Source organism: Tiliqua scincoides, chromosome 1 (genome assembly GCF_035046505.1).
Source record: "Tiliqua scincoides isolate rTilSci1 chromosome 1, rTilSci1.hap2, whole genome shotgun sequence".
Classification (NCBI taxonomy): Eukaryota; Metazoa; Chordata; class Lepidosauria; order Squamata; family Scincidae; genus Tiliqua; species Tiliqua scincoides.
Window position 1 is genome coordinate 221,716,570 of NC_089821.1, and position 15,266 is coordinate 221,731,835.

General features: G+C 41.5%; 1 protein-coding gene across 1 annotated transcript in view; it reads left to right on the forward strand.

The window, feature by feature from the left end:
• The window catches only part of PACRG (parkin coregulated), a 274,965-nt gene that overhangs the window by 45,730 nt on the left and 213,969 nt on the right, over window positions 1-15,266 (forward strand). The gene's annotated exons all lie outside the window — the stretch shown is intronic.

Sequence of the window (15,266 nt, forward strand, 5' to 3'; positions counted from 1 at the left end):
ATTTTTATGAGGACCTGGCAACCCAGTCTATTTCAGGCAGTCCATCAAATGATGGAAGTGGCTGGATACAGTGAGCAGCAGCCATTTATCTCCCCCAAAATTTCACCTTCCTGCAGGACAGTTCCAAATGGAAGCTTTAATTACCTAAATGGATAGGTCAAGATTGCCTGCTCCCTTGAAATGCAGAGCAGAATACAAACTAAGGCGGATTCTCATTCCATGGCTGCACTCCCAGTCTGCAGCATATGTCAGACAGCGTAATCACTGTCATACGTGCCCCTGTTAGAGGCTGACCTCCACTGCTGAAACCATTATGGTTCCGACATCTCTGACAAAAGGTTAATTGGCTTCAAAATAAATGTATTGCCTAATGACTTCATTCGAATGCAGCAGTGTTTCTCTCTAAAAGGCTCAGTGATGTTATTTGTAAAACTTGCCAATCTTTTAAGTAACTAGAGCAGGCTTTTAAATTTAATTTGAAAAATGAATGCTGATCTTTAACCTGCTTTTCTATTTAATTATTTTGGTTATCAAAGAATGACTTTCCATGTGTGTATGTGTGTGTGTGATTTATGGGGCTGAACTAGGATTTTTCTGGAATCAGAATAAACAATACTCAAGAACTGAGCATCTTGTGTATGAGAGCGGGAAAAAAGCATGTCCAATTCTTTGGTTATTTGCATAGGTAACATTGAAAATAATCTTAATTTAAGCTACTGTGGTTTTCTTAATGCTAATAAAGGCAAATAAGAGCAGCAGCAGTATGCAAAGAATAATAATAAATATTTATTAAATGATTAAAGAACTTGGCATTGTACAAAATTTGTCAAACAGTTAGGCCCAGCCCACAATCAGTCTTACATTGAAAGCCACGTAGTAGATCACTATAAGATCACTATAACTGGAAATGCTATCAGATGTTTTCTTTTATGATTGCATTCTAGTGATGTTGAAAGATTTTTGCATTCAGACTAGCTTTTTATTTGTGCTTTGGACATTTTAATTTTTGTTAAGACCTACAAGTAAGGCACTAATATATTTCATTGGAATTAATAGACAAAATGTACACAAAGTGTAAAAAGGAAGAGACAAAAATCAGGAATTCAAGTACAATAAGTATAAAGTGACTTTCAAAACTTTATTTAGAGACTATCTGAGCTGTACCATTCCTGCTTTTAAAAGAGGGAGTGATTCTGGTGATCTAATTGTTTGAATTAGACCTCTGATCATATTAGATATAATTCACTATATCTGTGAACCTTGATGTTCCTTGATGAACCTTGATGTTCCTGCCCATTCATGAGTTTTATAGGTTGTTCATATTGGGGGCAGGGAGCACTGTCTTATAATGATTGGAGTTTGTCTCTCTTTTTTTGTGAAGGCAGTACAGGCATCTCTCATTTTACATAGGAGTTATTTTGAATAACAGTCCATATCTCAAAAATGCATAAATTAAAAACTGTTTTACCATAAGAATGAATGTAAATGGTACAGGTTAAGGGAAAAGTCATATGCAGTAATTGTTTGCATCACAAATTGTCATGATGTGGCAAGGGTATAGGTGAGTCACTGATTGAGGCAACAGTATGCTAAGGTTTGGAGATGCCTGATTTCAATGGCTGAGATAAATTTGTGGTTGCCAATTTTTGAATCGTGCTGTGTTTTTGAGAAATATGATATCCTACCAATATCCTTTGGGTGGCTTAGATTTTCTTTTCTTCTCTGTATTGAATGAATTTCTCTATTCAGATCTAATTCAGACTTCCTGTCTCTTGCCATCTCTTGCCACAAAACCAAACACACCTCCCCCCATACAGTCCCTGTTCACATGTATCCCTCCCTCTGTTCCACTGTCAGCCTTGCCTCCAGTCAGCATCTCCCAGTCAATCTCTTTTGCCCCAAGTTCTTATTATGACAGGTGGGAGGGTGAACACACAAAAAGACAAAAGCAAGCAGCATCCCACCATGCCCAGCACCTCTCCATCCTTCTGTGCCCCACTTTTTCTCCTCCTCCTGGCCCACTCCACCCCTTTGGCAAAGGTAGCATTCTTGCACCTGTTGGAGGAGGCCTGAGCGAGGAGAACAGATTTCCCAGGTTGACTCCTGGGCTGGTGGAAGGGAAGGAGGAGTGCCACTGAAGCACCTGATGCAGCAGGGTCACATAGGCAGGATCCCCACTTATTCCTCCACTAGCAGTGCAACAAAGCACTTTTCTGAACGGGCAGGGCAATGAGATCTGGGGTATACACCCTACCTTCATCCTTCGCACCCCTCCCACTCCCCATCTCAAGTTTTGCTTGTGGCTGCAACTTCAGCACAGGAAAACTCTCATGAGTTTGTAAGGACTTCTTTTTTTTTCCAGACATGGTTCATGGGAAAACTGGGTTTCACACTAAAAAAAAAAAATGCTCAGCACAACCTTCCCTTCGGCGCTCTGAAAGCTATCTGAGACTTATGGAGTGCCCTTAACAGTACTTCCAGTTTTCCATCGGAAAACCAGATATACTTTTAACAGCACTCCAGAAGCCTTAAGTGACTTTTGGAGTGCCTAGGGGAAGGTTGTGTGAGGCTCCATGTGACCAGGTAAGTATGGGATGGGGAGGCAAGTAGCGGAGGTGGGGGTGGGGGTGGCGGCATGTTGCTGTCCTGGCCCCGGGCGCTACAGGTCAGGCCTGTAACTGAGTGTAGCTGTCTCAAAGTAGGTGAAATAGATAAAATGATTTCACACCTGTCAACGGGGCAAGCCACCACATACTGCACTAGCAGAAGTTTTCATTTTCAAAGGCAGCCCCTCATATAATACATTACAGTAACCCAATCCAGAGGTCACCAAAACACAGCCAGCCCACCTGTCTAGAACAAGTATATTCACCCTCCTTTCACCATTGATTGAAGGCACAAATTCAGAGGTTACATCAGTCTTCATCATTCAGAGGAATTCTTCTGAATTTTATGATAATAGAGGTGGGTATCATCAGCCTCCTGACATCAACAAACTGCAAATAGTTGTTTATTGTTGGGGCCTGGTTGCTGGCTAGTGTTGGAGGAACAAATTCTAACCCAGGGAGAGTGACCAGATTGGGCATTCCACTCCATCCTGGAACTCCAATACAGAGTTAATAAGGGAGGAACAGTTGCTTGCCTGCAGAGCTGTCTCTCAAAATGAGATGCAGCATTCTACCGTCCTAACTGACAAGGCTGATGTGGACCATCAAGCAGACTAATGTGTGGGTGGTTACTGTGCAGTGATCCTCTAGACCTCTTAAAAACTGCCATGATGTGTTTTTGCACAGTGCAAGCAAGTGGGTAAGTTGTGTTTGGAAAAATGCATTTATTTGTATAGTCTAGTCTTATGAAGTGAAGGATAGGGATTGATGGCACCATCACCACTGAAATTTTAGGCTTCCCATAATGACATTGTACGTCAATATTTTGTTCTTGTCTTTGGTTTTTTTTATTCTGTGAATATGTGATGCAAACCATGGTTAATTTTACTTTTAGTAACTTGTTTGTTCAGTGGTGCATGGGCAAAGGAGGGATCTCAAAAAGGTAATTTATACTGACAAAAGAAAATACCTCAGTGTATTCTCTCCTCACGATAAATGTATTATTCCAGTGTTTCTCAAAATGTGGGTTGGGACCCACTAGGTGGGTCGCAAGTCAGTTTCAAATCAGTACCCATTCATTTCAATGTGTATTTTATTTTTTAATAGACTTGATGCTACCATAATATATGACTGCATTTGGGGAAATGTTATAGATCAGTACTTTTAATAGGCTACTGTATATATGCTTTTAACAATGATAGGCATTAGGGCTTACTCCTGGTTAAGCGTGAATAGGATAGCAACCTTTAAGGTGTTTGGAGAATTTTTGTTTTTAAACAGATCAGCAACTGCTTAGGAGGGTTAGGAGAGTTCTTTATTTTAAATAATTTTTTATACTTAATTGATTAGATTTTATCATATGGGGTGTTCAAAAATTTTCCTGTTTGATGACGTCACGTCCAACCATGACATAACTTCCAGGTTAATTACATCACTTCTGGTGGGTCCTAACAGACTGTCATTCTAAAAAGTGGGTCCTAGTACTAAAAGAATTGAGAACCACTGTGTTATTTAATTGTTACTATATGTTGAAAAATACTGTAAGTCAGTGTTTCCCAAACTGTGGGTCATGTGAGCTACCAGTGAGTTGCAACCTGATTGTTGGTGGGTTGTGAAACTGACAAGCAGTTAGCTGAGGAGGAAAATATATTGAGCCCTCTTGAAAGTAAAACTGAGCCACATGTGCATGCTTCCTCATGAGTAGGTAATTGTGCCTTAGTCCACTTTGAAGAGCAGGCTGAGAGGAATGCAACGCTGATGAACACAGCCCACCAAAAAACACTCAAAAAGGAAGTCCCCCCCCCCCAAGCTGTCAAAGAAAATGTATTGAGCCCTATGGCAAGCGAAACTGAGCTACACATGCTCATTTGTTTGTGAGTAGGCAACCATGCTTTGGCTTCTGTTGAAGACCAGATGAAGGGGAAGACAGAGCCACCAGAATGGTCACAATCTGATGAAGCTCAAAAAATGCTAAGGAAAGCACCCCCCAGAGTAAAAGCAGAGGCTTTTTTTTTTTTTTTTTTTTTAGTTTCGTAAAGCTATGTGAATCCTGAGAGAGTGTCATTTTTAAAAGTGGACCCTGGGTTCTAAAATGTTTGGGAACAACTGCTATAAGTCATTGGTGGATATAAGTTCAGGATGTGGACTCACTTCCCTGCATTACAATCTCTGCGCATGAACTGGAGGTTGTCCATGACTTTGTGTACCTTGGCTCAACGATCTCCAACACTCTTTCTCTGGATATCGAGCTAAACAAACACATCGGTAAAACAGCTACCACGTTTTCCAGACTCACAAAGAGAGTCTGGTCCAATAAGAAGCTGACGGAATATACCAAGATCCAGGTCTACAGAGCTTGCGTCCTGAGTACACTTCTGTACTGCAGCGAGTCATGGACTCTTCGCTCACAACAGGAGAGGAAACAGAATGCTTTCCACATGTGCTGCCTCTGACGCATTCTCGGCATCACCTGGCAGGACAAAGTTCCAAACAACACAGTCCTGGAACGTGCTGGAATCCCTAGCATGTATGCACTAGACGCCAGCGTTGGCTCGGTCATGTCGTGAGAATGGATGATGGCCGGATCCCAAAGGATCTCGTCTATGGAGAACTCGTGCAAGGAAAGCGCCCTACAGGTAGACCACAGCTGCGTTACAAGGACATCTGCAAGAGGGATCTGAAGGCCTTAGGAGTGGACCTCAACAGGTGGGAAACCCTGGCCTCTGAGCGGCCCGCTTGGAGGCAGGCTGTGCAGCATGGCCTTTCCCAGTTTGAAGAGACACTTGGCCAACAGTCTGAGGCTAAGAGGCAAAGAAGGAAGGCCCATAGCCAGGGAGACAGACCAGGGACAGACTGCACTTGCTCCCAGTGTGGAAGGGATTGTCACTCCCAAATTGGCCTTTTCACCTGTTCCAGAACCACCATTCAGAGCGCATACCATAGTCTTTCAAGACTGAAGGTTGCCAACAGCACATGTTTTCACTATAGCAATTGAACGAATAGCTACAGCTAAGGACTTTTTTTTTTAACTAACAAATTAAAAATCCTGTACAATTTTTCTTACAAGGAATTTCTTTTTATACAGTGTGGAAAGATTTGCACTAATCGGTAGATTACAGAAGTGCAGGATTCCAAGATTGGTTTAGTGGAGTCCATGATTCTCCAGACTAATTAGAGCTGCAATCCCATACACACTTTCTTGGGAGTAAACTGTGTTGAACACAGTGGGCCTTTTTTTTGGGGGGGGGGTAGATATGCATACAAGAGGCTGTAAGTATATTATTCCGTCCAACATTGTTTTCATGTCCATGATGGCTTATTGGAACACTGTCACATCACTGAGCCATAAGAAGTGGAGCAACCTCAACTTGAATATCTTATAACCAATTCCTTTGACCTGGTGACATGTTGTCACCATTCCTAGGAGTGTACTACAGGGTCCAGCAAATACTAGTTTATGGCTGATCAGAAGAAAGTATATGAACTAACAAAAGGCAGGAAGAATATGGTGGCTAGAATTTTCAGTCTCTTAAGTGTGTGTGTGTGTGTGTGTGTGTGTGTGTGTGTGTGTGTGTGTGTGTTTTCTATATTCATCTTGTATAGAAATGTTTTGCAAAGAGATTTTAACTTTACAGTTCATCACAACATTAACCAGGTCATATAGCCCTTTTCATTAATCTTGGTGAGATGTTGAATCTGGTTCTGAAAAAAAAGCCAGTGCACAATAAATGTTTCTTCCTTGTTAACTTTCCACTCTATGCTGATTTAGTGGTCCTCTTCATACAGTGGGGAGGGGGGAACCTCAGCATGATTCAAAGATTGTATTGCTGTGCAAGCACCTATTTTTCAGCAGGCAAAAATAGTTTAAATACAGCACTCATTTCTATGCCAAAGGGTGTGCTCTTCCATTCAGTTCAAAGTAATATGCTTCTAATCAATTTTTTTTTTATTTTCCTAAGTGCTTTGGAGTGTAATGATCAATAAGAATCATTATTTATTGACTCCTAGGTACTTGCCTACCAAATGTTGCAGTTCTGTCTATTTATGAATCAAATTTTCAAAATATAATTTTGAAAGCTACAAAGATTAATCTTAAATGGAATAAAATCAACAAAGGGTCTTGAGGCACTTTTGAAGACCAACACATTTTTTGATTGTGTTTTGCTCTGACAGACTTGCATACCTCCCTCCCTGGAATATTAATGCATTTTAAAATTATGCCATTGCTCATGCATATCTCCTCAGTGCTAACTGTAGCACTGAAAAGAAGTAACTTTTATGTAATGGAAAACCATGTTCTTCACAGAAGTGGGTTTAGAGTTTTTGACTTGAAGCCCAGTTCTGTGGTTTTCCCCACCATTGCATACAGCCACACCAAAACAGGATGCAGCGCATGCTATGGGGGGAGGGCTGATTTGGAGGTTTGACTGGGGAAAGGGAATTTATTTTCCCTTACCCCTCTGTAACCTGCCAATTGCTAATGGGTTTCCTTGGTCCTGCATCAGCTTTTTAGTTGGCACTGGTCTGAGGAGCAAAGGAGACATGGTGGCTCCCTCTAGAGGGAGATATCAGCAGGCATATGTCACCTGGTCTGGGTGCCATCCCCTCCTATCTCCATCATGCTCCCAGTACTTACCCCATTCTACCCACCTTCACTTCACTGTGCCTTTGCTGCCAAGGCCAACAGAGCTTCTGCCAGCTACTGAATCATGTGGTGTGTGTCCATCATTTCTACCAGTGGCCTGGAACCGCATGGCTACATGTGCTTCTGCAGTGACATTCACGGCACCACAAAGTACAGTCTCCTTGTTAGTTCCAAGCAGCAGACCCAGCCCATAAGATTGGGCTGTTAAGCCTATAGTTCACAGTGCTAACTGAAACACAACCAAAATATCTGCAACTGCACTTGCTCTCATTCAGCCCACCATCCTTCTTTTCTTTATTTCCTTCCCTTTGTTATCTTTCCCTACATGCCCTCTCCCAGTTTAAATGGTACTGTAAATGCTTCTGGGAAGGCTTCTGTCTTGCTTATGTTACACTTTAAAGCACTATATGCACTGGTACTGCTGTGATTTTTGTTGTGGACTGGGGTGTTTTGAGCAGACTTTTTGGTGCAATTTTGGTGTTTATTTTTAAATTTCTGTTATATGTTTTTATCTATTTATAAGCTGCCATAAACATAGTTAGGGAAGACCTTATCATAAAATGACATTTTCAGCTTCTTCTTAACAACTGCATTTGTGGGAGCTGTACAGATCTCTATGGGAAGTTCCACAACAGTGGGGCTGCTACTGAAAAGTTTCCTTCTCTTGTGCCTGACTAACAAATATCTGTCAGTGACAGGCAATATAGATGTCAGGGGTCCAGCAGCCCAACATAGGAGAATGCGGTCCTTCATATATGTTATGTCCCAATCCTATTTGGAATGCATACTGGTACAACGTCTGCCATACCCTAATCCTGTCCAGCCTGTCCAAACCCTAAGCCTGCCATACCCCTTTGCACTGGCAGCCTATCATCAGTATGACATCCAAGGAGCCAATTATTGCATCCACCCAGCCTGAACATTGGTGGCCAGAGAAGGGTGAATGGGCAGGGCCAATGGGCAGCCAATGCTGGGAAGGCACCCCTCAGCCAACCTCTAGGAGTGAGCAACAGACACCCCTGCTAACCATGGGGGAATGCCCCAAAGATGGATCAACAGATGGAGGACACACACACACACACACACACACACACACACACACACACAAGGATGTCACAGTACCCTTACCTCCTACAGGAGTTACAGTGGCATCAACAGCAAAGAGTCAACAGCAACGAACTGCTAGGATTCAAGTCCCCTCATTCCAGTCACACAAATGCACACATCCAAGGAATACCTTTTTGAACAGAGCAAGGGAAGAAAGTGTAGTCCTCTTGGAAGAGTGCTACCATGTGAAACAAACAAACAGGTCCTTCACAGTTTGACTTCCTGTGGGGGATTTCCTCAGCTGGAAGGAACCGTTTTGCCAGGGGAGGGACTGGGACAAGATGAGACATGGGGAGCTGCAACAGCACTCAAGCAAAGCAGTGAACTGCCTAGCAAATGCTGGTAGCTTACTGCACAAATACACAAACTTGGAGCCAGTTAAAAAAGGATATACTTACAATATTTTATTGGTAGGAAAGAGAAGAAATACATTAGCATGCACCCATGAGCAGTGGCTGGTAGGTTGTTAACAAGCCACCCTCATTTAAACCATTTCAGAAACCGTATCTTCTAGAGCTAGAAAGGGCACTGCTTGCCTCTTGTGTACTTTGTGGGTCATATAGGCAGGAGAGGTGGGAATATGATGCTACCTTTGTGTAATTCAAATGTGTGGGGGCTGGTTGTGCTTATCCATTAAGAGGGAAAAGGTATCCTGTTAGAGCTTATATTTCTGACAGGGCTCCATCTGAAGTTTCTCTGGTCTCATGCTGGAATACATGAAGAAGAGATAGAAGTGCCTCAAGTACTGTGCATTTCTCTCCCTATTGTGCCACCCATAAACAGTCAGGGAGAGGTCTACTCTAGAGATCAGAGACTTTATTTTCCAGCAAGGCCACATGTGGGAGTTCTAAACACAAGCACTTCATACTTGGCAGCATTATTTTCTTATTACTTCAGGCATGATGGAAACAGGGGCTGTGATCCCCTGGAAACATAATACATAATTTGCTCTGTCTTTTGTTGTTGCTTCTTCAGAGCAGATGTCTTGCAGAAATCTGTACACCAAAGATTTTTTTTAAGTTGTATTGGTTCACTAGAACAAAATTCACGAATCTGCTGTTCCCTTGGACCCTTTGCAAACTTCCATTGATGCAGTGTGCATTAGATGGCCTTATGGATGGACTGGCTCCAATGCTTCCTATTGATTTTTCTTTTTTGGGGGGGGGGAAGAAGTCCGTGATTGACTCAGTGCACTAGCTTCCCAATGAAAATTGCCCACCCAAAATGTTTTCCCTGTTAATAAAATCAATGAGTTGGGTAATGAGAAAATGACATGAGGAGAAAGGGTTCAACTCCCCCCCCCCATGCTGTGGGGGATCCAAAGTGATAGCCCAATCCTATGCATGTCTACTCAGAAGTAAGTCTCATTAAAGAGAGTGGGGCTTACTCCCAGGAAAGTGTGGATAGGATTGGGCTGTGAGACACCCTCCAGCAACAATTTAGAAAAGCTTCAAAGACACCTTGATACATTCAAGCATCTTGTAACATGTAGTTTGGCCGTCAGTTAAGATAACTGACTATACTAATGGCTACCTCCCATGTAAGCTGCTTGTGGACAGGGAGGGAAACTGCCTGTTGAAACAGCATGTTGTACAAAATATTAAAGCAGCCATAGCAGTAACTGTGCTCATGGGCACTCGATTAAAAATTACAAAATCATGTTTCCAGCTCCTTTCTCCACCACCATAAGGTAGCACAACCTACAGAGGGGCAATGAACAAAGTTTTTTGCTCCATCAGACTAGCTAGTTTGGAAATTTATCCAGATATGTGTGTCACCCTCATAAATATGCTGCCACCAAGAGGCCAGTTGGGTTGTTTGCGAGACTGAACGGATCCTGGCTGCAATAGCATACATGCAAGTCATAAGTTCTGTGGATGAATAGAACCTGAATAGTCATATTTGAAATTCTTGCATTTCAAATTTTTGTTCACACTGATTACTAGGAACTGATTCCAGATAAAACTGATCTCTTCCAATGTAGTCTGCTATTTTTGTCAAGCATACTAAAAATAGATTTGCAAGCAGAAAAAAAAGTTTGAGAAATGTAAGATGAATTAATTGCATACTTAAGGCACTCATTAGGATGGTGACAGACAGTGGCTGTACAAACACTTGTCATTTAGTGTTAACTTGCTAGTTCTTAATGGAGAAAGCATTCATGTTTTTATTTTCTTTGGCTTTATTATGATTATTATCATAATCATTATCATCATCACCACTGCCACAGAGGATGTTTCTTTCCATGTTTGGAAGTAACGTGGCGTTAAAGATGAAGTAATCCATCCAAATGAAGAACATTTCTGACATAACTGAAAATTTTCTAAAATGACTGCTGAGTTCAAAATAATGATTTAGCTTACACATGCGTCACGCTAATTATCCATTCCAGGTTAAAAAAAAAATGATTCACTATTAACTGCATTGTCACCATTTTTGCTATTTAAATCTCATAGCCCTCTCTTTTTAAAATTATTTTCATTGATCATAACATGCTGTTTGTTTCTTGCCATTGCTTTGTTATTTGTAATTCAAAACATTTAATGAAATGTCTTTCCTACCTCCTTAAGTATAGTGCCATATTTATTAAAACAGTGGCATGTACATTGATTTAACAGCTGAATAACTTGTTTCTCCTGAAGAATAAAGGATGTTGCCTTGGAAATGTCCTAGATTTCTTGCTGGAATTTGAAAGCTAGCCATTCAGAAGTGTCAAAAAGCAGGACTTGTGAATACAAGTGACAGTTTTACCTGATTTTTTGAGGTACAGGGCTCCAATACTGGCGTTGTTAATTCCTCTGTGTTAATTAATACTTGCGGCTTATCTGAGGGTTCTAGAGAACATGCAGTCACTGAAGATCTCGTTTAATCATTTTCGTTCTTGCATACACAATTAAAGTCATCCTTTTATTTGATGCAAACTGTCATTTTTTGAAACTGAAAACCCAGCCATGTATCAGAAATAACTTTAATTTAAATTTGCTAAATGACCTCTGAAAACTGGATGAAAGATTTTTTCCCCCTTTTTCTGCTGAATGGGCTGGTGCTCCCTGTCTGTATAATTTATGTGAGAAATTAGTGTGAATGGTTCACTTTTATGGAGCTGTACTGCTTGTAGCAAGCCTGCAGAAACAATTTCCCCCCAAGCCTCCATCTGTTCTTCAAACCAGGGCATATGCCATCTCATCGAGCTTGAAAGTCAACTGATTTATAACTCCTGAAAAGTGCATAGATTGAAAAGAAAGGTCGGCTGTTGCTCTGTGACAATGATTTGTTAGGCACTTGGATAAAGACAATTCACATTACTATGGACCCAAGGGGAAACACACAGTGTTATAAGCTACACACCCTGGTAGATTGGCAGCCAAGAGGAAGACAAATGGCCCCACCTCTTTCAGTGAAAACAGCTACTCCAAGAGGGGAGTATGCCTGGCAGGTAAGTGCTGAGAACGGGTAGACATCTTGTTATCACAGTATGCTTCAGAACTGATAGTCTTTTCTCCCCCAGCTACAAAGGTTGCCATCTACAAGTGTCTGAGCTTGTTGCACTCTAATCTTTAAATTGCATACGGAAGCATCTGTCTTAAAAGAGCTGGTTGCTGCTTGTCAGGAAGTAAATTTCTGTTCAGTGCCACAAATGGTGCTTTGATAAATTTTTAAATTCTACCTTGGAGGTGAATTCAAAGCCCTGTCCCAATTAGAAGCATAATGAATGGCTGAGCCTCTGTCCTACCAGTAATCATTCCCCTTTCTTTTGTTTAAGGGCTACACAAAGAGAAAGCTGTTCGGCAGGTAACAAACCAAATCAAATTGACAATGACCATCAGAAAAATCAATGTGTGTTTTGATGTTTTAATTTATGTTCCCTGAAATACTATGTCTTGTCTTTAGCAGGAGAATGAATCCCCAGATCACTTTAATCTCATCTAGGTGTGTGTCACTCTCCACCCCCCCCCCACTCTCTTCTCAAAGCAAACCGGTTAGTGTTCATAAAATATTTTGACCAGCAATGGTAAATTATACCTAGTAAGAGAGCCTTGTGTTCTTTCTAAAAGCATGCAGGATAACTCTTGAACTATAACTGCTTCTTTATTATTGAAAAACCTTTTATTTGCATTAATTTATACCCTGCCTTTCCATTAAAAATGATTAAGGTGGTGAGGACCAGCTTAAGATCTCCTGATGCCTGAGACGGCATGCCGGATACTACCCCCCTCACCTGGTGGTATGCAAGTTTCTGCTCCTCTAACCCACCACTTTCATCTCCTCCACACTTCTGTTCTGTCCCCCTCTTATCTTTTCCAATCCTTGGTGGAAAGAGGAGGAAGAGGATCAGTGGAAGCAAGCAGGTGGAAAGAAGCGTGCATCCTCTACCAGAATTCTGCCCGAGGTGACTGTGTCAGTTGGCCTCATGGATGGACGTGCTTCTGCAAGGGGCTCTAACAGCAACAACAATAAAATGAAAATAAAACAGAAGATACACATCACAGACAGTCAACTCCAAGATATTCAGTTTTAAAACAACTAACATCAACTTTTATAGCATTCTTCTTCATACTTAGTGAAAGCATTCTGGCAGCACAAGTTCTTTTACAGCTGTTGCAAATGGTGACATGCCATTCTGTACAGCTGGGCTACTGCCACAAGCAGTGAGCAGCTGCACACCTGCACCTTGCAGTGACTTCTGGAATGGTGGAGATAAAATGGAGTCAAGGGCAGGTGAAATGAAGTGGGGAGGCACAGGGACAGAGTGGAGATCAGAGCTGGGAGGAGGCGGATCAAGACCAGGAAGACGATAGTGTCATCATCAGCGGTGCCACCAATATCTGAATCCCCCTGCCTGGCCTTGATCCACCTTCCTATCTACTCTTTGTCATTAACTTCATTTGTATCTGAGTGAAGGAATTTCCTTTTATCTACCCTGAGCCTGAAGCTGGAGCCTTAGGGCCCAATCCTATCCAATTTTCCAGTGCCGGTGTAGCCGTGCCAATGGGGCGTGCACTGCATCATGTGATGGGGAGGCAGTCACAGAGGCCTCCTCAAGGTATGGGAACATTTGTTCCCTTATTACGGGGCTGCAGTGTGGCTACACTGGAGCTGGAAAGTTGGATAGGATTGAGCCCTTAGTGAAGCAAAACTTTCCATTGCAAGAGCACTGCTGATTCCCCCCAGCCAGTGAAGCTTATTTTTCTGTACTAAATACTGACCTTGGTGCAGTTCTGGCCAGGTGAAAGTCGTTTGTGATGATCCATTTGGATGCTGTTTTGGTGTGGTGCTTGGTAGGGAGTGCTGGAGCAGGAGTGTTTTGGATGATGATCTGGGATTCTCTGACACTTGCCAGGATTCATGCTTAAGCCATTTCTGCCCTACATTACATATACACAACAGGGACCAAATGTGTATACCTGTGGGCTGGGCAAAAATGAATTAATATAATTATTCTCATGTGGTATTTGTTATTACACACATAAATTGCTGTATTGGGAAGAAAAATAAGCAAAGAATCAATGAGAATAATCTCTGTGTCCAAAAATCATCTAAGATCTGCTTGACAGAAATTCATCATGATCATACTCCTTTTTAATTTTTTTTATATTTCAGCTGGGTTTCTAGTTTTGTCTTCTGATTTATTGCAAAATCAAACAAGAAAATATGTTTGCAATAATTTTAAAACATAATCACTAAAAATTGCTTTAGTGTAATAAAATAAATTACGTGCTGGAGGACATATTTAGATGCTTGAAAATTGGTATCACAGTTATAACCCAAGGCTAATGAATTAACAAGTTATATTTTAATTAAGTACATATTCAAATTAAATGCTCTAATTAAAGAGTCATGCGTCAACCCTGTTTCTAGGTTTGAATTTTTTTTAATGATTATTCATGGGCAGAAAAATTTTATCTTTCACTTAAGGAGCTCTTTTTCTTGGTGTAATTAGTTCACAAAATATTTTCAAAATATTGTGTTTCCTGCTGTCCTTTAAATCAGTTGAGTCAGGGGTACATTTAATGTGGTGACATTTCAACTCTGCACAGCTAAGGTGGGAATTCCACTTAACTGTCAGAGGTTTGTGACACTGGAAGTGACGCTGCCCACAATCAATTGCGGCTGCTGCTTAGGGGGGCTCTCTGTGTAATATAGCACAACTCTCTGTATGCTCATTTTGGCCACTGTGCTCTGGCCTGCTGAGAGCTTGTCTCGAGCAGGGCTTGTCTCAAGAGCAGATTTATATGCAATGTTACAAACAGAAGAAGTACTTAACTGTGCAAAGTTTTGCACATGGTCCGATATCTCTGTTAAACTCTTTTACTGTGCACTGCTCCTTTTGGGGCACAATTAGCATGCCTTTGTTTTTTCCCTGTAGTGTAGTAGTCTATAACTAGCTGTCATGCTAGAAATGCACATGACAGGGCTAGCAGGTCACTAGTGTTATAAGTTACACACATACACTCATTCTTTCTTATACGTGTATATATTTTAGTGGTTCCCAAACTTATTTGGGACATGATACCTAGTAGTGTTTTTTTTGGGGGGGGGGGGGTTCACTTCCATGGCATGCTGAGGTGCCTGCAAAACTTAGTGCCTTGACCCCCCAACACTACTGATGACACCCCTTGCTCAAAAAGGACAGTTGCTCTCCCCCTGCTAAATATAAGAGGATGCCACAAGGTGCCTCCTGGCCCAGTTAGCATAGAATAAAAGACACATTTTAAGGATAGGCTTCTTGGAGTACTTAAATATCTTCCTGGTCTAGTGTGAAAACAAGACAATTGTCTCTTATACAAGAAGAGGTCTTATGTACTATTTTCACCACATATTTGTAACATCTGCTCTTACTCTAGCTAGAGCTCTACCTTCTGTTTTGAGTTATTCTCTCAGAACAATAAAGAAGAGCTAGCAGGTGC